The sequence below is a fragment of the Crocuta crocuta genome, unplaced genomic scaffold (genome assembly GCF_008692635.1).
Source record: "Crocuta crocuta isolate KB4526 unplaced genomic scaffold, BGI_CrCroc_1.0 scaffold6, whole genome shotgun sequence".
In the NCBI taxonomy this organism is placed as follows: domain Eukaryota; kingdom Metazoa; phylum Chordata; class Mammalia; order Carnivora; family Hyaenidae; genus Crocuta; species Crocuta crocuta.
Genome location: NW_027531917.1, coordinates 8,687,179 through 8,709,979, shown reverse-complemented (window position 1 = coordinate 8,709,979; position 22,801 = coordinate 8,687,179).

The following is a 22,801-nucleotide window of genomic DNA, read 5'->3' as shown; positions in this document are numbered from 1 at the left end:
TATACTGTGCCTTTTATTCATTCATATGTGACCTTACATTAAAAAAAAAAAAACTTCCTGTGGTTGTCCTATACAAAGCATGTAATCACAATATTGACTTATGATATTTAAAACTTTAAACTTAAACAATTTAATTTTAAAAATAACATTTTGAGCTATTTTTATACAAAATAACATTTATTGGAGAAATGTTATAAAATGTAGATAAGAGATTAAGAAAAAAATGTTATAACAACATCACCCAGAGATAATTGTGGCATATTTTGATACATATTAGTTTTGACCATTTTGCAAATATTTATATCATTTATTTTATTCCCCAAATTAGGAACTAATCTCATACCATCTTTTTTACTAAAATTCATATTGGAATATCATTCAATACAAATCAATATGCTTCTGCAATATATTTGATGACAGAATACATTTGGTTTATTATAATATTTTACTTCTTTAAATAATTAATTTTAGGGCTACATCATTTTATAAATGTTTGATTATTTAATTATTTTTAGTATAAGATCTTTCAAATGAAATCTTGGTTCAAATGCCACTATCTCTCTATGTCCTCACACTTGAGGATTCAGTTGTGTCTATCTAAGCTTCTTTCCTGAATCCCTAGATCTGGATGATGACAGAACTGGAAGCCTTTGGTGCCATACTGGTTACAGCAAAGAAGAAAACCAAAAAAAGCCCTCTGCAAATTATGCCATCAGGTCACTTACCTGTGATACTAAAAGACACTGCTTAAATAATTGCCAGTGTGGTCTCTCTTTTCTACCAGAATTTGCACCACATCAGGATTTAAAACAAAAGCAAAAACAACAACAAAAAATGTACTCTATTAATTTGCTAAAACCACAAGATACCACAGACTGGTAATTAATTTCCCTGCAGTTCCAGAGGCTAGAAGTCCCAAGGAGGACATGTCAGTAGAGTTGGTTTCTTCTGGGAAACTCTCTCTTCACCTTGTAGAAGGCCGTCTCCGTCCAGTGTCTTCACATGGTCTTCCCTGGTTGCCTATTTCCAAATTCCCGTTCCTTCAGTCCTATTGGATTAGACTCCACTCTAATGTTTTCATTTAACTTTAAATAATTCTCTACAGACTCTGTCTCCAAAAATGATGACATTCTGAGGTAGTGAGGGTCAGAACGTCAACATATGAATTGTGAGGAAGTACAATTCAGCCCCTTACATTTACATATTTTTATATATTTTCTTCTGGGAGAAGGATAGTAATCCTTTTATTTTCCTAAGATATAATGGCAAAGAATTTAAGATAGGAATACTACATCAATCAAGAAACAAATCCTTCCTCATTTAATCATTAAGATTCATGAGAGCTGGTACTGGGTCTGCATTGTCCACCTTTATTCTCATTGACTAGCATGTTATCTAAAATAGAACAGGTACATAGTAAAGATTTGTGAATTAGATGAATAAATGAAAGAAATATCCATTTACTTAAGAAACTCTGATAATTGGTGTTAGGGAAAATCAAGGAAGTACTGTGTTGCTTTCAGAGAGTCTGTAATAGCAAGGGAAGGATTTTAACATTTGAAGTCTGATAAAAAAGCCATATTGCAGACTCAAATGCCCTCAAGGGTTAGGGAAGTAATTTAAATGTGTGAAGTAACTACAAATAAGAAAATATGCAATGATAGGGCTTCTAAAAACGAGAAAATCAATGCTAAACCTAATAAAAGTATATTTTCTTAAAATAGCCACAAAGATACTGTGCTACCAATGTTTGAGAGTTTATTTAGAAACACAGGATATCAGTTCTTGATTCTTGTGATACTCGGTTGTATTATTTTATAGACTTCTGTGAAGATAATTAAAATTAAACAGTCAATGAATAGCAAAAATTCTGCAATATATATGGTAGGCACTCTCAAATTTGAGAAAACACTATAGGCCTGATAGCTCAATTTTATACATTAAACCATTGAGCGACAACATGATCTGGACATTCTCTAAATGTCTTTGCTGGTTTAAAATACAAAAGTAATTCCGTGTAGAAATCTTTACCGAGTTATAGTGTATATTTAATAATAATAGTAAACCTAGTTTTTACCCAGTTATAATAATCTATGTGTCCTTGAATATATATGATAAGCTAATTCTATTTAGATTTTACCAAGATAATTTTTTAAATGTGTTTCTGTTGTTCTGTAGAGGCTTATAGATTATTTACAGAGATTCTACAGAGATTCAAATCACTGTGGATCTATTCCCATGAACTAATGTTACCTCTTTGTTTTTTTTCAGAGCCACTATCAATTCCCTCCCTGTTGTGCTATTCATATGTCTGAAATAAAGGAGTATATTTATCAAATGTTGAACAAATTCCTCTACCAAAACATAGTCTCTCATAAAAGAGAAAGTAAATGATGAGTATTTTATATTCTACATTAAGCCCAGCACTTGATTTAACCTAGGGCTGTATATACATATAAATTTTCAGAGACACAGTTAATATGTTTCCATTTTTACAGCCCTCTCAAACTCCTCAGATAGAGGTGAAGGGCTGTTTAATTCCTTCTCTTTGATTTATGAATAGAATATATGCTCACAGAGCTTGACTTGCTGGTTCAACTGTTGGCTTTTTTTTTTTTGAATCAGATATTAATTTAGGAAGACATTTTAAGATTTTCAATAAATATAACATGTTGGTGTTTAACACAAGAGGGATTTTCCCTCTCTGAATGAACTTAGTATTCCTGAAAGGTTTCCATAGAGCATTCTTTGAGATGCAAAATTACAAGGAACAGACAGAAGCAATGGAAACTTCTCTAAAACGCTCAGTTGAGGACCCTGCTGAGCTAAAACGTCTCCACACGTTTTCCTCCTCATACTTAGAAGAACTGTAAATCGCTGGAAACAGCTACTTCATTTCTGTTCTCTGGCCAGTGCTTGAATCCTAGGAGACATTCCAGGGGATATGGGTTTGATGGCTTCAGCACGCCCTCCAAAGAACTCCCAATACAAACCACAGCTCAAGTGGCCGCCTTTGGAAAGGACATGTTTCCAGTCGGCAATAAGACCGCATTATCTCTTCCCCCAGGGAGAAAGATCCCTTTTGATCAGGTTTGCAGTTACTCCAAGGTCAGAAAGGAGCACCTTGCACTAGTCTTGTTGGCTTTTTCCCAGACGCCGAGGGGAGTCCATCTGCTTCCCTGCCAACACGTGTTTAAACCTGAGCAGCGGCATTAAGAAGGGAGGGGTCAGCAGAGGGATAAAACTTAAAGAAATACAGGTATGCATTGGTGACCAGATGTCTCAGTTGGAGGGGGTGATCCCACAATCTAGTTTGTGTTGCTGAACTACATCACCTTTCAGCACCCAAACTCTGGTGATTTTTCAGATTTAGGGTGCATTCACCTTCCCGCTTTAGCAACGTATTTGTAGGACAACAGGTGAAGGAAGGCTTCCGGTCTGATCAGAGTACTTTTCTTCCAAGAAAATTCTATCTGTGCACTAAAGTAAATTTTAAACTAAAACTTTGAATTCAATTATCTTTAAAAGGAGAGAAAAAAAACCTACAAGATTTTATTTTATACTTATTCTTCTAATTGTATGAAACACTTTACCTACAGAAATTTGCTATATAGATATATCTGAAGATTTAATAAATCACTACATACCATATCATGGGTGACTAGAAAAATACTAGGTAATTAACTTGTAATTAGCAATGAAACTCCAAAATTTTAGCAGATATGGATCTCATCATCTTATTTTGAGAACATTTTCCCCCCCTTGGTGAGTACCAGAGAGTTTCTCTAGGTTCCAAAATGAGATATAGACATTACTGATGTTAGAAGATGTAATGGAGGGAAATGTTGCTGATTGTGGCAAAAACAATAGTGGGGTGGGAGTTAGGGAAGTTGATTCTTCTTACCTGTAATGAACTTAATGAACTTAACATTTAAGCAACATGGAGTGCATTGCCCTACACTAACTTACTGCCTGTGATTTCTTTTCTTCATTACTTCTCCGAGCATGGGATGCAACCTCCAAACTACTCCGGAGCTCTTAGAAACGCAAGCTCAGAACCCTGGTAGCAGAATCACTCATACAGAATCTACATTTTTAAAGGTCTTTCTGTGATTCGTGCACACATTAGAGTTTGAGAAGCACCATGTGTAAATTAACTTCAAGGGTCCCTTCTTCCACAATCCATGATTGAATGGAATTAAAATGTCATAAAATATTAATACTTCAGCCAAGTGTCCCAATTAAGCTCAAAGGAAGATTCATGTCCTTGCTCTTTGCAGAACTGAAAAACAGGTGACCACCATAGACATTTGTGTTTTCACATGAGCATATGTGGTGTGTGTGGTGTTTTTGTGATTTAGGCTGGGAAGAAGTAAAGTCAAAGTGACCAGAGGAAGTCAAAGACAATGGAGGGAATGAGATGATATTTGTTCTCCAACTGTCTTCATGAATTAGTTTTGAAATTCTAACAAAGAAGGCAGATGGCCAGAAGTTGAGTAGCTATCTTTATGATTCATGATGATTTGGTCTTTGGCAACAATTTGGAGCAGAAGCACTCTTCACAGTTTCTTCAGTAAGATCCAGGAGCAGCATCTGTGGGCATTGTAGACCAGCAGAAGTAACTGCTGTACCCAGGAGACTATTCAGGGAGTCATAGTGGTTAGGGCGCATGGCACTGGCGGTGAGCCTCACTAGATTGCCTTTAATTGTTTTTACAGGTGTTACTAGAACAGATGAAAATTCATAGACTGCTTTGGAAACCCATATACACACTGAAGATGCCCAGAAATAATTGTCCTATAGTCAAGATCTAAGAGTGATCCATCTTTCCCTCCACACCTGCACATGTTTCAGGGGATGGTACTCCTGTCCAACCCATTGCTCAAGCCAGGAACTGGGAATAATCTTCTACTTCTCCATTATTCCCAATACTTCATTATTCCCTTTCCTTCTCCATTATTCCCACACTAGTTAATGATCAAATCTGATCAATTAAAAATATTAAATAATCTTTTCCCCTATAAGCTTCCCTCGAATTCTTACTGCCACTTCCCCCACTCGGGGAAACATCATGTCCCAGGAACAACCTTGCCACCAGCCACCTTGAAACTGGTCTGCTTTTCTTATAATCCATTTGTCAAGGTTTGGAAATACATTTTTTAAGTTTATTTATTTATTTTGAGAGACAGAGAGAGAGAGAGAGAGAGAGAGAGAGTGTGTGTGTGTGTGTGTAAGTGGGGAAGGGGCAGAGAGAGAGGGAGAGAGAGAATCCCAAGTAGGCTTTGTACTATCCAACACTCTTTGGGGCTAGAACTCACCAACTGTGAGATCATGATCTAATCCAAAACCAAGGGTTGGATGCTTAACCAACTAAGCCATGGAAGTCCATTTCTTACCTCTGCATAACTAACTAGTTCCATCTCCTTCCATTCCCTTACCACGTATGTGCTATTTAAGTACATGACTTTTAGTTTTCAGATATAGTGTACTTTCCTTTCCACTGTTAGTCTCTATCCATGTTTTCCCCAGTTTGACAGTCTATCCCTTTTCAATTTAACTAAAGTATTACTCATCCTGCAAGTGCTAACTTAGATTAAATTGAAATAAAGTAGATAACTGAGACACCTCAAAAATAGAGATTGTTGTGGAGCACACAACAGGGGAGCCTCCCTCTCCACGGAGAGCACAGGGAGGTTCTTGGAGGTTCGCTGGGACCTCATTTTTAACAATAAGCTAGCTAATGGATTTTAAAATTGACACTGCCCTGTCAGAACTTTAATAGGTGGACGAAACATCTCCTTTGCAGAACAATTCCTCAAAGCATCATCTCAAACCACTTTTGTTCTTTCAAGCAAATAAAACATAAGCTGGGACTAATTATAAGAGAATCTGAGTTACTAAACAGATGGGCTGTAATACTATTTCTAGCTAATCATGCTCCCCATGTTCATTGTTTATACATGGCTTTGATCATATAATATCAGAAAACAGTAATCCAGTTAAGGGTTATCAGAATGGCTTTGTAATAGCTCTTTCTGGTTCTAGCAGGCAGCTTTGTTACATGGGAAAGAGCAGGAAGAATGACAGAAGCCTTGTTCTCCAAGCTGATCCTCTTTACCACCAGTTACATAAACAAGTCTAGGAGTGGATTAGCGGGCTTCTCTCTCCCTTGTATTCCAGACTTGATTCCAAAAGGAAACTTTTAACCCCAGAACTAGAGGTCTGCACAGATCCATGGGCTTACTTCACGTGAATTGCGTGTGACCAGTTCTCTGATGTTTATCACGATTTTATACATAGACTTGTCTCGAGATCCAACAATGCCATCCAAATCAAGTAAACTTACCTAAGATAGCTGATATTCTGATCTTCCCTCTCAAGGAAAATGTTTATTTTTGTCCTTTTCAGGAACAAAATGATACTGTGTAGTACATGGTCAATTTAAAGAAAAAAAGACTCACAGTCTTGTGAACATTCTCTTCCTTACTAGACTCCCAATTTAAATTATTTTAAGAGAGATGGGGGGAAAATGAAAAGGGCAGTGCAGAAATTCAGAGTACTACATCTGTGTCTTTGGGGGTGGGGGATTGGAGGATGGTCCTTATTGACTCCCAGGTGCGTTTTTACCAAAAATGGATATCCATTCTAACTCCTCTAGCATGCACACGGTTTTCAATATACAGGGAATCTGAAGCCAACTGAGCTTTTCCTCTTTTTTTCTGGTGAACATTTTACATAGCTATTGTGAGATGGTGTCTCCAGGAATTCTTCTCTTTGAGATTTCTTTTACCGGACATAATATCCCTCCCAACTTGGAAATGCGAGCAGGCCTATATATTTCCCATTTCTTGACTGTTCTGGCAATTTTCCCCGAAAGGGAGGAAAAGCCCTATAAAATTTCTTTGGGCCCCCAAAGCAGAAACATCTGCTGGAGTCATGAGTAGCTTGTTGGCGCTGCTGCTCAGTCCCAGCCTGGAGTTGATTATCTCCCTGTTTCGCCAGTGTCCGTGCACTCGGTGAGGAACGCAGAGAAAGGTTTCTGGGAAGACTCATTATAAATAATGAGAACATGGAAGAGAAGGAAGAGGGAAAATGTTCAAGCTACTTTGGCCTATGCATTTTGGGAATTTCACAAACTAAAATCATTAGACCACCAAACTGCTCAATTAGGGATCGAGATTTCAGAAACTGGGCCATTGCTTTCTGTAAATACAGCTGCTTGGCAAACACAAATAAAAAGAGTGACAGAGTCTTTGGTTGATTTTTTTTCCTGCCATAAAAAAAAAAAAATGTTAGTTGTTTTAAGTGACACTCTGGGAAAAGGATTGGTTGCTGACCTGGCTGTAAGTTGCCAATTGCATTTTACCTCACAGCGGAGCTGGCAGTGAGTAGCATTTTCTGGCTTGAGTGTGCAGGCATATTTATTCTTTGAAATAGTCTAACAGGTGCAGGTCAAGTCCTGCTCGGAATGCTTACGCATGACAATGTACTGAACTCTTTCCTAAATTAATTCACTCCATCCATCCAATGTACAACACCACGTGTTGCAAATTTTTTGGTGTGCTGTCAATTCAATCAGTTTCTTAACAGATGAAAATAACACTAGTTTTTTGCATCCACCAGCAACTCTGACAATTTTATTACTTTTCTACCATCCGTTTTTCTAATGTTAACAACTGACAGGGTCAAAATGCTCTCTGTCATTCTGGTAGGATTTGCATGGGGAAAATATGAGCAGATTGGATTTTTAAAAATATAAAGAGTTACATTTTGAGGTGGACCTAATAGGTACACAAGTAAAGATAAAAACTAGTGAGTCGTGAGACAGTGTCAATGGAATCAAGTTCATTGGTTATATGTCCAGGTGACTTATTATTCCCTGAGGCAGAAGTTCTCGCGCTTAACTGCTTTGGAGACCCTTGGAGGGCTTGTTAAAGCAAGTATTGCTGAGTCCCACTCCAGTTTCTAGTCCAGTAGGTCTTGGGTGGTGCAGTTCTTAAAAGTTCCCAGGTGCAGGTCATGGAGCTGGCCTGGGGCCATACTTTGCCAACTAACGCTCTAAGAGATTTTGGACGTAGGGGGAGTCACGTCAAAATCCTTAAAGTGTATGTGTCTAAGAATTCGGCTTCCAAGATCTCCAGGTTAATGAATTACTAACCAGTTTTCAATAAAATCACAAGCTCACTTTCTTCTAACCCTGAGTGCCAAGTGCATTTTCACTTGTAGTCCACCAAGCAAGGGTCATATTTTCATGCTAAGACGGTCTATAGTGATTATGTGATCCAAGCATTTTCTTTATCACATGTATATGTCTATATGCCATATAGACAAAATTATATATACAATTATATATATGTTATATATAAATAATAAATAAAATAAGTAAAATTATATATTTTTTTCTTCAATTGCAGCTTTTTGACAACTGTTGTAATGCCTTAGTGACTTTTAATTCTTCTCATATTAAAGTCAATTCTACCCCAATACCACCACCCCCCAACACTTAGAGACATAAACACCACAGGCAAGTCTCTTCTTACAAACAAGTTTGATTTCTCATCACAAAAGATGAGAAACTTCTTACTTGTATATCTGGAAGCAATGTCAGCCTCCCTCATATGTTTTAGCCAGAGACTTACACCCTAGAGAAGTGCCCTCTGTCCTGTTCTAGACCAATACTCACCTGCTTCTGAAACCATTCCTTACTCACTCCTTGTGTTTCTACTTCTTTAATAAACCTCTACCAACAACTCTGCTCAACAGACATGTATGAAAACATTGAATTTGCCTAGAATCCTTGTTCACATAGTTTTGTTAATTTTTCAGTAAAGACTACGTTTTAAAATGATGTTCATGACAATGTTTGTGCTTATATGGGGGTTTAACTAAAAGGGTTTTTGATAACTCAGTTTTATTCTAATAAACCTATATTTTAGTAGTTCATCATATTGCTATGACTTACTATAAAGACTATATGGACTTTGAGATTTTTAAGATGCTGTAAACCAAATGGTTCCAGGCTAAAATTGATTTCCAAGTACTTGTAAGTTTTAATTTTCAACATTTTACTTTGAACTCATTTTAGGTCTACCAGAAAGTTGCACAATGATATAACTTCTCATGTCCTTCACACCACTTCCCATAATGGTAATATCTTATATAACCAAATCCTTGAATATAGTCATTATCTATAATTGAAAAACAAAGGTTAGTATAGAGCTTATATACTGCATGCTGATCTCTTTTGATATGTCAAAAGTGACTGGATGAAACTGAATGATCACTTAAAGGTCTTTCAGTTTTACATAGTCCATGAATAAAATTTACTCGACACTGATTTTTCTCAATTATTATAAAGATAACTCCCACACTTTAAGCTGTGAGAATTATTATCTCAGACATATTTTAAGCCTTTTCCTCCTCCTCCTTCCTATTAGAGCAGCCAAGAAATTTAAATAAACATTTATGGTAGTAGAAGAAATGAGGGAAGGGACTTTGTCAGTCAGTGCAGATGAGAGAGGCCTTGCAATGCCCATTGCCCATGCTTGAAAGATCCATTGAGCTTTGCAACAGCACAGCTTGGGCACAGAGTTCTCTGTGGAGGCTGGGGCCGTTGGCACTGCACATCCAGACTTCCTACAGGCACCCGTAGCTTCTACTCTCTGCAAACTCCCACCTGTCACCTGGGTGCCATGAGGAGGTGTAGTACTAATCAAGACACAAGCTACTAAACTCCTATGCCATTAACACATGGAGTGACCTACCCTTCTGTGACCTTCTGTCAGGTCCAGCCTCTCTCTCTTCTCCTTCTCCAATTACCCCCATTTGTCTTTTCACAAAACATCCACCATCTTAAAGAATCACCAAGAACTGTCCATTTCTATAAACTAAAAGATGAAGCAAATCTCTGACTTCCAGGGTGTGGTTGGAGAATGATGTGCAAAACTCAATACATCTTCTCCCTCATAACATACTCATTCTACATATATCTTCAAAGCCTACACTATAATATTAGGAACATTAAGTATATTGAATTGCATTAGTCCTTGATAGAGCCCATAATAAAATATTTTGTTTAAAAGAAAAAAGTTCTTAGGCACCTTTTTTTGTTGTTTAAAATAGAAAGTTTTAGGTAGTTGGTAGAGCATCACTCTTGGTCATGAGCTTGAGCCCCACATTGGGCAGGGAGATTGCTTTAGAAAAAAAGTTCTAAGTTTAGAATTACCAGAACTATACAGAAGGAAATCAAGTGTGGTAGTAAAGAGGAGGGAGTAGTGGGGTGTCATTATTGCAGAGATCATCAAATATTTTTTTAAAAAATCTGATGCCTCCCAATCTCTAAAGACAAAACTGATCCATATGGTATATTGCAGCATATTAATATTTAACAATGTTTTAATTTTATAGATAAGGTGGTCTCTAACTTATTTAAATCAGTGGCAAATATACGAAACACTTGTGACCATTCCATATCCATTTGCCATGACAACTATGCTGAGTGACCACAGCGGTCTATAGTCCTGAATCCTAAGGGATCTCAAACTTTTTTGAGCATAATGCTCCAAACACTCACTATTTGTGGACTGGAGATAATAAATGGTCTGTTGAATCTCTGTTTGCCTCGGGGAAGGCTTTATCATTTTGGTATATGTTTCATATGTATTACTGACGTTAAATGGAAATGCTATAATAAATACAATATATAGTATATATTAAATAATGTGATAAATATAATATGTAACCTTAGAAATACATATTGCTGGAATGTAGTGGGTGTTTCTTTCCTTTCTAGGTAACAGTCAGAGTCGTTTATTTCTGGTTGGCAAGAGGTGCATTAATATTAATGTTAATATTCAATGACCCAGGCTCCTTACACCTTGTGGCTCCCCTCTAACTGCTATCGCCATGTCTTCAGCCAGTGAAAGAAAAGAAAGAACATGGAGGAAGCAAACATCCATGTTAAAAGCCTTGTCTCAAAGGTGACTCACAGCACTTCCTCTTTTGATGAGGTCTAGTCATGGGAACTCATTTAACTTTAAGAGAGCCTGAAAAATGTGTTTTAGTCATGATCCCAGCTACAAGCCTACTACTGTGGATGGAGAGTGTGGATTGAGTTGAGCACCAGTAATCTCTGCAACAGGTATCACTGTCCTCTGGTGGCAGTTGCTGGAATTGCAAGCATTGATTTCAAACAGCAGTCCACCTCCATCATCTGTCACACATCATTAGAATGTAGACTTGGTTTAGTGGTTTAGACAGTTGGGATGCAAGCACAGGCACATGCTTGAAGATATGCAGACAGATACGGATGAATTAAACTTTTTAACGCAAGTAAATATATCAATGGTCACTGCACTATAGGGTCAAAATTTCACACTTGAATACGTGCAAGCCACAATGATTTATTTTCTAAACCTTATACTGAAATTAAGCTGTTAAAAGATTTTGTATTTGTATACATTTTAATATATTATTATAAAACATTCCATCACTGCCAACAATAGGAGCAAATCCAAAGGAACAAAATGTTTTCATATTTATGTGAATACATGTTAGAAACTCCAAAGGTAAAATGTTGATTATTTCCCACTTTGAAACCCACATGTTCTAATAGTTGCATCTTGGGATGCAGGATGATGTTAGAATGAAGAAGATGCAGTAATGTTTCCAATGCCAAGAAAGTCGTTATCTGAGAAACAACCACATAGAGTCCAGAAGTATAAATACAGGGATCACCTGGCCTACATGGGAAGGAAAGGGCTGGGAAGCAGTATAGGAGCAGCATATTAGTTTGCAGGTGCATTGAGATCTCTGCAGTCATGGGCTACAAGTGTGTGCATGGCATTATGCACCATATGAATAACATCTCACAACATCGCCCATCCTGTTTTCTTCTCCCAGACCTTCCCTCTGTTTTATAAAATACAAAAACACATGGAAACACACACTGGCAAGTATTGTCCAAGTTTTACATCAGAATCCGAGTGCGCACTGGAAAATTCAGCTATGACTGTATCATTGCACATAGAACTAGAAAACTAACAATTTCCAAAACTGAACCCTGTGCTCTACCTTCTATTTGCTAGAAGGCTTTCCTCATCTAGTAAAACATTCAAAATTGAACTTTTAAGTCTCTCAAGGAGGAAAAGGCAAACACTTTGAATGTCATTCTTCAATATTTGATTACAATTGTAAGCAATGGTAATATTGATTATAACTATAAAACAATCTGCACAAAAGGACTGTTGTGAGAAATACATGTCTATAAAAGCCTAGACCAGTAGCTGGCCAGCATACAGAAAATACTTGGTAAATACCAACAAATGTTAAATACGGGAAGATATTTCTGAAATAAGATGAATGTATTCATTTTTATTTTCAAAACCATATTAAAAGAGTAAAGGCAAATTCTAATATTTGCTCATGGAAGAGCGACATGAATAATAACCCTCTTACAAGTGGTTCCCCCCGTATCTGTTTGCTGCACCAGTGCCTCATTAGGAAATGAAACACACACACCCTGCACTTAGCACATGAGAACTCTGCCAGCATGGAACACATTAAGCTTCATCAAAATGCTTTTGGAGTCCATGAAATGCTCCGCTATAAGGAAGCCACCAGAAGCAATTATTAAGTGACTGGGGAGATAAATGTAGCTATTAATACTGCACACCTGCCGTTCTCCCCTCTGCACTTTGATCTAACAGATGATGATTTGTAATGGCACAACCTCAACACCCGCCCACCTGTAGTTTATTAGGAAATCAGCCAAGTAACAGTATTGCTTAGTTACTAGGAGCAGGGAGGTAGACACACACGGTGAATTTTTGTCATTTCATAGGTGATGCTCTCCTCCAGAAATCACCCTTAGCACCTGTGCTGCCCTTGGCCAGTGATATGCAAATTAAGCATCCCAGCGGGAGTATATGCTTCTTCCTATTCAAAATCTCTGGCTGTATGGATTATAGGATTGTTTTAAAATAGAGGTTACTATGTATTATTTTTGCACAGCATGTGTTTGCCCACTTTATGCCCCAGAAAGTAAACCACATTATGTATTTTCTCTTCGTTAGTGTTATTTTACACACTACTTAAACTTCATCTACAGGTGAAACCTTTAAAGATATTTTAAAACATTACAATAGCCACATAACTGCTTCTTCAGGTGCAGGAGAAAAGCTATTAGGTTTTTTTTGCAGTGAACAATGTGGGGGAAAAAATCATTGCATGACAAAAATTTCAGTTGTCACGGAGCCTTTGAATTGACTTGGCAGTTTCATTTTTTGGATTATAATCAAGCATTATTTACCTCAAAATAGCCTCACCATAAACTAGCTCTGTAGAAGCAAGGACATTTTTTATGGTTATATCTTTAACATTTTGTTAGCATAGAATGATAGAAGAATCCAGGAACAATACATAAGGAAACACCAGGAATAGTAGGAAACGAAGTCATTTCAAACCCAAACTAGACTTCAAAGCCCATGTATGCCTGCTAACGTTTTGTGAGAAATTAACATATAGTTAATGGCTCGGTAACAAACAAAACAGATATAAACCAAGTGATGCCTTTTTCAAAGCTTCTAATGTAACATATGATTGTATTCTCTTTTTCAAATGTCTTTTCATTTGTACACAGTACTCTCATCATTATAATAAAATTCCAAAACTACGAGATAAATTCATTTGTGGGGCATGTGTGTGTGTGTTTGAAAGACACTTTGTCCAGATTTATTGCCAGTGTCATTTGGAAACTTTTAATACTTCTACATTTTTTTTTCCTCCTAGAACTTTGTAAATATTTCCCATATAAAAACAAAGGACTAATTCTTTAATCCACTCAACAATGAATTATCTGGTCATTTCCCTTTTAACCGTGAAATCACTTAAGTGGCAAGTTCTTCATAACTTGGCATTCATATGCTTCCATGGAAATTTCAGTAGTTTCATGAAAAAAAACCCACCTAAATACAGTGATTTAATTGATTTAGTCTGGTTTGAGTCTGATCAACTTCACATATGAAATAGACCTACATAGTCTAAATTGAGTTTGTAAGACTAATCTTTGATACATAATCACAATTCCTAGCACGGAAACTACTACACTAAAAGTGGCTAAAGTAACCTAAAGATTTATTTCTACATGTCCATCATAGGTCAGCTGGGGCCCTGTACTGAGCAGTGTTCTTGTAAGAGACCAAACTGTCTCTCAGGAAGGGTCTGTGAACGATGATGGCATTATTAAATAAACTCTACTTTGCTATAATTTCATAAGGAACAAATATTATGTATTTATAAGTAAACACATGGAAGAGTATAAATTATTCTTATTTGAGAAGTCTACTAGTTGATCATTAAAAACTCACCTAAATTATCTATAGAAAATGTACTAAGAATATAGTGCCGACTTACTTGTACCATATAGAATCAAGGTATGTGAATGGTAGAGATGTATGGGTTGGAAATTTTGAAAAGAAAGGAAACGTCTGTAAGTATTATATATATCAGTGAGAATAAATGTGTGAAGTGAGGGATTTAAATAAAATAGCAATATAAAAAGTAAATTCCAATTTAAAAATAATGTTTGTGGGGAGCCTGGGTGGCTCAGTCAGCTAAGCATCTGACTTTGGCTCAGGTCATGATCTTGCAGTCCATGTGTTCTGCGCTAACAGCTCGGAGCCTGGAGCCTGCTTTAGATCCTGTGTCTCCCTCTCTCTCTCTGCCCCTCCCCCACTTGCACTCTGTCTATCTGTCTCTCTCTCAAAAGTAAAGATTAAACATAATAATAATAAAATAATAAAACTAATGTTTTTAAAATTCTAAAACGCAACTGACTTTATATCTAAATAGCTGTTTTTAACACAGCAATCTCTAGCTTATAAGGAGGTTGGAAGTTGCCACTCTAATAACAAATAAAAAGCTGAACACCTGAAAAATCAACAATTCTTAGATTGTGAGAGAAGTGACTGGACAAGACGCCTCTTCCAAAATCAGAGAGACAGAAAGGCAGATATCGAGAAGCACAGTCAAAGCAGAACTTCCCAAAAAGAAACCACCACAGGAACTGATACTGAGGTAGCAAAACATGCACTATATAACTGATGAATTACTGGAGGTTTAGTGAGAAGTTTGAGAGATAAAAACTCCAAGGAGATATAATCGCAGGAGGGCCCTCACATCTTTGTAAGTTTTCCCTCCAGAATTTGGAACAGGTAATCACAGTGTATTTCAGAGAAAGAAAAAAAATCCCCTCATGCTTCTGCTAGTGGGAGGGGAAAAAGAACCATTTTGAAGTACCCTTCAGCATTCTGTTTTTAAAGGCCTGCCTTCAAGGAGACTGGTTTATCAGAGACTAAACTATTGGAGTTTTATCAGAGCCAGCCTGACCTGAGGAAGGAAAACACCAAACTCCATCATGTCCCACTTCAAGGGGGTAAAAATGAGAAGCACTTGTGAACTTCACCGTTGAGAGGCATGGGTTCACTAAAAACTTAATCCTAGGACTAGAGACCACTTTCCCTCCTTCCACATCATACCATCACATCACTGAAGGACTGTTTACCACAGTACATTTTACCCATGATATCATGTCCGGCCATCAAGAGAAAAACCACAAGGCACAGTAAAATGCAAAAGTGTGAAGAGGCACAGAATGCATCAGAATCAAACATGGTAGGGATATGAGAACTATAAGACTGGCAATTTAAAACAATTATGAATATGGTAAGGGCTCTATGGATAAAGGAGACAATGCAAGAACAAATGGGTAATGTAAACAGAGAGCCAGAAATTCTAAGAAAATTCAAAAAGAAGTCTGGAACTCAAAAACCCTGTAAAAGAAATTTAAAAAAGAAAAGAAAACTTTTCATGGGCTCACTAGTAGATTTAACATGACTGGGAAAAAAAAAAAAAAACTCTCTGAGTTTTAGGATGTGTTGATAAAAATCCCCAAACTGAAAATGCGAATAGGACAGACTGAAGGAAAAAAAAAAAAACAGAAGAAAATGTCCAAAGATGTGGAACACCTGCAAAAGGCAGAAAACACATGAAATGGAAATTCTAGAAAGAGATATAAGAGAGAAGCAAAAAATCAGAAGAAATATTCGGAACAATAATGATGAGGAATTCCCCTATCCCGTTATTAATGTCAGCCATGAAATCACACAGTTCCACATAGCTCAGAGAGTTTCAAGCAAAATAAATGCCAGGCAAACTGCACCTAGGCATACCCCGTGCAAACTGTAGATCAAATATTTATTTAAAAACCTTGAAAGAAGCAAAAAGAAAAAGAAAACTTACTGATAGAGGATCAAAGATAAATGCATCCAGCATCTCAGAAATCATACAAGAAAGAAGAAGGTTGACTGAAATAATTAATGTTTTTAGAGAAAAAAACCCACCAACCTAGAATTCTGTGTTCTGGGAAATTATCTCTGAAAAGTGAAGGAGGATTAATGACTTTCTCAACTACACAAAATGTGAAAGAATTTTTTGCTAGACCTACCTCACAAGAATGTTAAAAGAAGTTCTTTCGAGAGAAGAATGATACAGGTCAGAAACATAAATCTACAAAAAGAAAGGAAGAGAATTGAAAAAGGAATAAGTGAAGGTAAAATACATTTTTAAATATTTCTTATATATATATTTTTATTTTAGAAAGAGAGAGAGAGTGCAAGCAAAGGAAGGGACAGAGGGAGAGAGAGAATCTTAAGCAGGCTCCACACTTAGCACGAAGCTTGATGCCGGGCTCTATCTCATGACCCTTGAGATCATGATCAACTTGAAACTGAATTGGACGCTTAACCGATTGAACCATCAGGGTGTCCCTAATATTTCTTATTCTTAATTGATCTAACAAGGAACAGTTTGTTTAAAATAAGAATACCAACAACATATTTTATTATGTATGCTTATGTATATTGTATGAATTTTATGTTTATATGTAAGTGAAATGAATCACAAAGGAAGGGATGGAGGAACTAAGCTTTTTTTAAATAAGGTACTCATCCTACCTGTAATGTGCTATAGTGTTATTTGAATGTAGACTTGGATTAATGGTTAAAATGCACTGCAAACAATGAGACAACCACTAGAAGTTTAAAAAAAAAAAACTAGAAAGAAGGGAAAGGAAAGAAAACGGAATCATATAAAATGCTTAATACAAATAAAGGCAGAAAAAAGACTGTAAGGCAAAAATAGGACTAAAGAACAGGGCAACAAATAGAAAATAGATACAAATATGGTAGATATTAACCCAGCTATATCAAATAATCACTTTAAACACCAATGGACCAAATGCACCTATTGAAAGACAGAAATTGTAAGAATGAGTCAAAAAAACAAGATCTAGGGATACCTGGGTGGCTCAGTTTTAAAGCATCCAATTCTTGATTTCAGCTCATGTCATGATCTGAGAATCCTTTGCCTTCTTGGGATTTTCTCTCTCTTCATCTCTCTCTCTCTGTCCCTCCTCTCACCCCCCTCCCCCAATTCATGGTCGCTCTATCTTTCAAAATAAATAAATAAACATTAAAAAAAACTATGTTATCTATAGGAAATCCACTTTAAATATAAAGACATAGAGATTAAATGTAAATGTAAATGGGTAGAGAAAAAGATACCATGTTAATACTAGTTAAAAGAAAGAAGGAGTAGCTGTATTAAATTAAGAGAGAGCAGACATCATCAGGGATAGTGTACCCCATGGTATAATGGTTAAAGGATTAATTCCCCTAGAAGACATAACGATCCTTAACAAGTAAGCACTTAACAACAGTGTCAAACTCTGTGAGGCGAAAACTAATAGAACTGCAAGGAGATGCAGATGAATGCACTACCATTGTGGGACACTTCAACACCCTTCTGTCAGAAATGGACATATTCAGGAGACAGAAAATCAGTAAGGGCATAGTTCAACTCAACACCCACCATCAATCATCAATCAACTTGATATAATTGACATCTATAGACTATCTCATACAACAATAGCACAATACACAACTTTCCCTAACTCACATGGAATATTCACTGAGATAGACCACATTCCAGGTCATAAAACATACCTTAACAAATTAAAAAAAATAAATATCATACAATGTCTGCACTTAGACCTATTATGGCTCAAGCGGAGATTGAGGGCTCCAGGCCTCATTCACATGTTTAGAGCCTTAAAGTTATTTATTAGCCTGGGTTCTTCCATTTTTCTCCTTGCGGGCCTCTATGTTCTTATTCTCCAGGACTTCTTTCTCCAAGAGGTTAGCCCAAACATCCCAACATGGAAGCTCAAAGTAGCAAGTAAGCAAAAGTGGTAACCACGGGGTCTCTTAATTGAGACTGGCAAAATGTCACTCCCACCAAATTTTGTTTGCCTAAAAAAGTCAAAAGCCCAACTCAGAACTGAGTGAAAGGAAAGTAGTCCTCTTGATGGAGAAAGATGCACAAAGAGGAAGAGAAGGAATTGTGAACAACTATTGCATGTGATAGAATTATCATAAAGTTGAATTTAGGACTGTCTTTGCTTTACTCCAGGGACTCCTGACCTTGGACAAGAAAAGGACAACTTGTGCTGGCTACTGATTTATAGTGTGCTGCTTAAATTGTGAAACTCCTCCGGCAGCATGTGGGTCTAACTTATCTATACTGTTTAGGAATCTACAGAGAGATAGCTTACACCCAGTTAAACCTGTTACACCTGGTGTGGTTACATGACCAGCGAGGTACAAAAGACTCTGCTGGAAGTTTTTGCCCAAGCGTCCTGAACCAAGATTCCTCACACATATCTCCATGGTTCACAATCCAGAGACAAAGTACATCCTGTGTGACCAAGGAAGGAACCTGGGGAACTGCACCTGGAAGTTTCTGGGGCCTCGGATACGTGCCTGTGTATTCTTTCTCCTTTTTTACCATATTATTCATTTTTATTAAAGTTTCACATTAGTATACTCAGTGGAGTCTTGTGAGTTCATTCAATTATCTAACCCTGTGTAATTGATTCCACCATTATTTTAGGCAATATATTAAAACCCACTCTAAAAAATTGAAGCAATATATCCCTTCACTTATAACACACACACAAAAAGTTAATCCCTAGTGAACCACTTATAATCTAACAACAAATATTTGATTTAAATCTAGACTTTTCATTTTCTATTAGATGGAACATTCAGAAATACCTGCTTTTTGGTGAAATCTAATTTTACTCCTTCTGATACTACAAATAATAATAATAATAATGGCTGAAATGTATTGTTTACTGTAGGCCCAGAGTTGAAATCCATTATGTCATTTATTTGTTATGAAAATATGATATAAATAATACTGTCATTCTTTATAAAATTGTATATAACACATAAATATTCTAAAAATACGTTTTTCAATATACCTATATAGGCTAAGTATAGTATCTCTTAACTGCATTTTGAGAGTATTTGCATTTGTCAGCCAAATAAACTTTGTAAACTCTTTTAAACCATGTTACCATGAGATATTTCTGAAACATGTTTCCTTCTAGATAGCTTATGAGAATAATCAAATTGTTCCTTTAGGATATACTTCTGCATATTTTAATTTTATTTTTCCAGGATATATTTTATCCTAAGTATCTTCTTCCACATTTGTCATTATGGAGTCTTCATTAAAATATCAAGTTATCAACTCATTTGAAATCCTAATTTTATGAACACAAGGAAAGGTCCAAACTTCTAGAAAATCAATCTCCCTTAGTTAGTATCTTTTCTTTATCCAAGGATGTTCCCTCTTTTATAGTGCTCTTAAACTAAGACCTTATCGTCTTTAACCTGATTGTAAAAGGAATACTTTTATTACCCCATTTCTCAACATATTTTGTATTGAATCTGTGAAAAAAATCACTTGGGACTGCAAATTTTTGCCTCCCCTTGAATTTTCAGACACTCTGTTGTTCATAACCTTGTAGTTATGAGTGTTTCTTCTATGTTTCTGGGAGACATTTGTGTATCTTGGAATTGACAGCAAAAAGTCCCAACTCAAAGGAATATCAGGGAAAGCAAATCAGGTCATACATTATTACATTACACAGAAAATGCATAAAACTGAGGCCTGAATCCCTCAGCAATAAGTCTAGATCGATAAAAGGAACTAGAGCTTCTTGGAGAAACAGCTGATTCAAGGACTAGGGAAGAGATATGTAGTATGAGCCAGGAGCATCTTGTAGTGCTATAAAATAAGTAAGTTTTCAAAACATACGCGTATTGGTGAGGGTATGTCAAATGGCCACAGGAGCCAACTGAAAGCACTCTGATGTGAGCAACAAAATACATAAATATGAACATGTTTAAGTAAAGTAAACGATGAACAAATACACAAAGGGAGAAGAGACAAATCTCGCATGCAGAAGAATTCCAAATACCTTATGTAGATACTCCATGCTCAGGGACATTGAGCATAACTCTCCACTTTTTAAATATGGACTATGCCAAAGTGAGATCTTTCAAAAGAATACAGAATGGAAATTTGGAATGCATAGTGATGGGCAATTTTATTGTAGAGCAACCTGGCCAACACTACCTTAGCTAAGTGGCAAAAGTTAAAATTCACAAGGATAAGTTATGGGTCATGCTGTTAATATGTATCTTATAAAATAAAATAAAAATGCCATTTTGTCTTCAATGTCCTGCTCCCCAAAATCAATACTTCAATCTAAACATGAGAAAAATGTCACATAAATCTCAATAGAGGAGCATTTTATAAAGTATCTGATCAATACTCCCCAAAACTATCAATGTTGTGAAAATTAAGGAGTCTAGGAAATTCTCACAGCCAAGAGGCATCTAAGACATAATGACATGTAAACATCTAGTATCCTGGGTGAGATTGTGAAACAGAAAGGAAAATTAGGTAAAAACTAAGGAAATCTTAATTAAATATGGACTTTAATTACAATGCGTCAATACTGGTTTTTTAATTGTAAAAAATATACCATATTAATAATGTAAGATGTTAATAATAAGGAAAACCTGATATAGACTATGAGAAATCTGTACTATTTTCACAATTTTCCTGTAAATTTAAAAATATTCTAAATATTTAAGTTTATTAAACCAAAACTCAAGGGCACCTGGGTGGATGAATTGGTTGAGTGTCCAACTTCCACTCAGGTCATATTCTGATGGTTCATGACTTCAAGCCCCACATCAGGCTCTGTGCTGACAGCTCAGAGCCTGGAGCCTACTTCAGATTCTATATCTCCCTCTCTCTTTGCCCTTCCCCTGCCCACTCTCTGTCTCTCAAAATTGAATAAATGTTAATAAGTAAACAAACAGACAAACAAACAAACAAATAAATAAATAAAACTCCAACACTGATTGAAGTGCTTGAACAGGGGAGGAAATCAGTGTATGTTTCTAAAGGTAGACTAACAATGAAAAGATTAATGCAAAATTTAAAAAATCTAAAAATATCTAATTATCTATGTGACTAAAAGTACAGAGACATTTCAGCTGTTATAGTCCATCCCTTCGTGAATGCTACAATTAATAACCTACCCAATACTAACAGAATTAAGGTCAAGAAATTTATAAAGAATTGTATTGTGGGCATTATAAAACAAGAGCTATTTCAAAAGGACCCACGAGCTATGGCAAAGTGCTTTTTACCAGATGTATTTGCCAAAAAAAAAAAAAAGTTATAAAGAACATTAATGGTTAGAAAAAAATAGATTAAAAACAATGAATAAATAAAAATTCTCAAACCTATAGTATTTATAAAGAGAATGATGAAAATAAAAGAAGGTATAAAAGAAGGAAAACATTAAGTAAATCATATTATATTAACTGTGAAGCAATAAAAGTAAAACTTGTAAATTAAATACAGAAAAATAATAAAATTGATTAAGCAAAAATTATTAAAACTCTAAGGGTACATTGGTAGACAAAATAATAATGAAAAATGTTAAAATTAAATATAAAGGTATAATACGACATGCAGAAAAACAATAAGACCATAGAAGACTTAAATAGAAAAGCAATAGTAAAATGTAATATGCAAAAATAGGAAAATATCTAGAAAAAATATTTATAAAAATAAGTCATGTGTTCAGTCCTAAAAACACAAAAAACATTAAAAAATTGTAAACCCTGCATTCAATGATCATGCACAATAAAAATTAACAACAAAAGTGCAAACAAGAAACAATCATTTCAAAAGTTCAAAATAATTTTTCTTAAAATCATTAAATCATGATGAAATTTTAAAAACTCAAATCAGTGTACTTTGAAAATAACCCACTGTGAAGACTCACACAATCAGTTTGGGCCAAAGTTATATTTTGAGGTTAATTGATAGCATTAACATACCATAATTATTGAAAATTAAAATTAATTAGATGCCTGGGTGGCTCAGTCGGTTAGGCGACTAAGTCTTGGTTTAGATTCAGGTTATGATATACTATTTAGCCCTGTATCAGGCTCTGTACTGACAATGCAGAGCCTACCTGGGATTCTCTCTGTTTCTTTCTCTTTCTCTGCCCTAGCTTGTGCTCACACACAGAATGTTCTCTATTTCTCAAAATAAAAACTTAAAAAATTAAAATTAATTAATTTTATTTTCCAAATTTGAAAAATGATAAGTAAAATGAAATAACCCAGTAAAGTGAATTAAAAAACATAAAAACAAAAGCAAATAATATATTTTAAATTCTCAACTTCACAACAGCAAGATCACGACCTGAGTCGAAATCAAGAGTGAGATGCTCAATCAAATGAGCAACCCAGGTACCCCACTTTATTTTTTTTAATATAATTAAAATAGATATCATTATTACTAA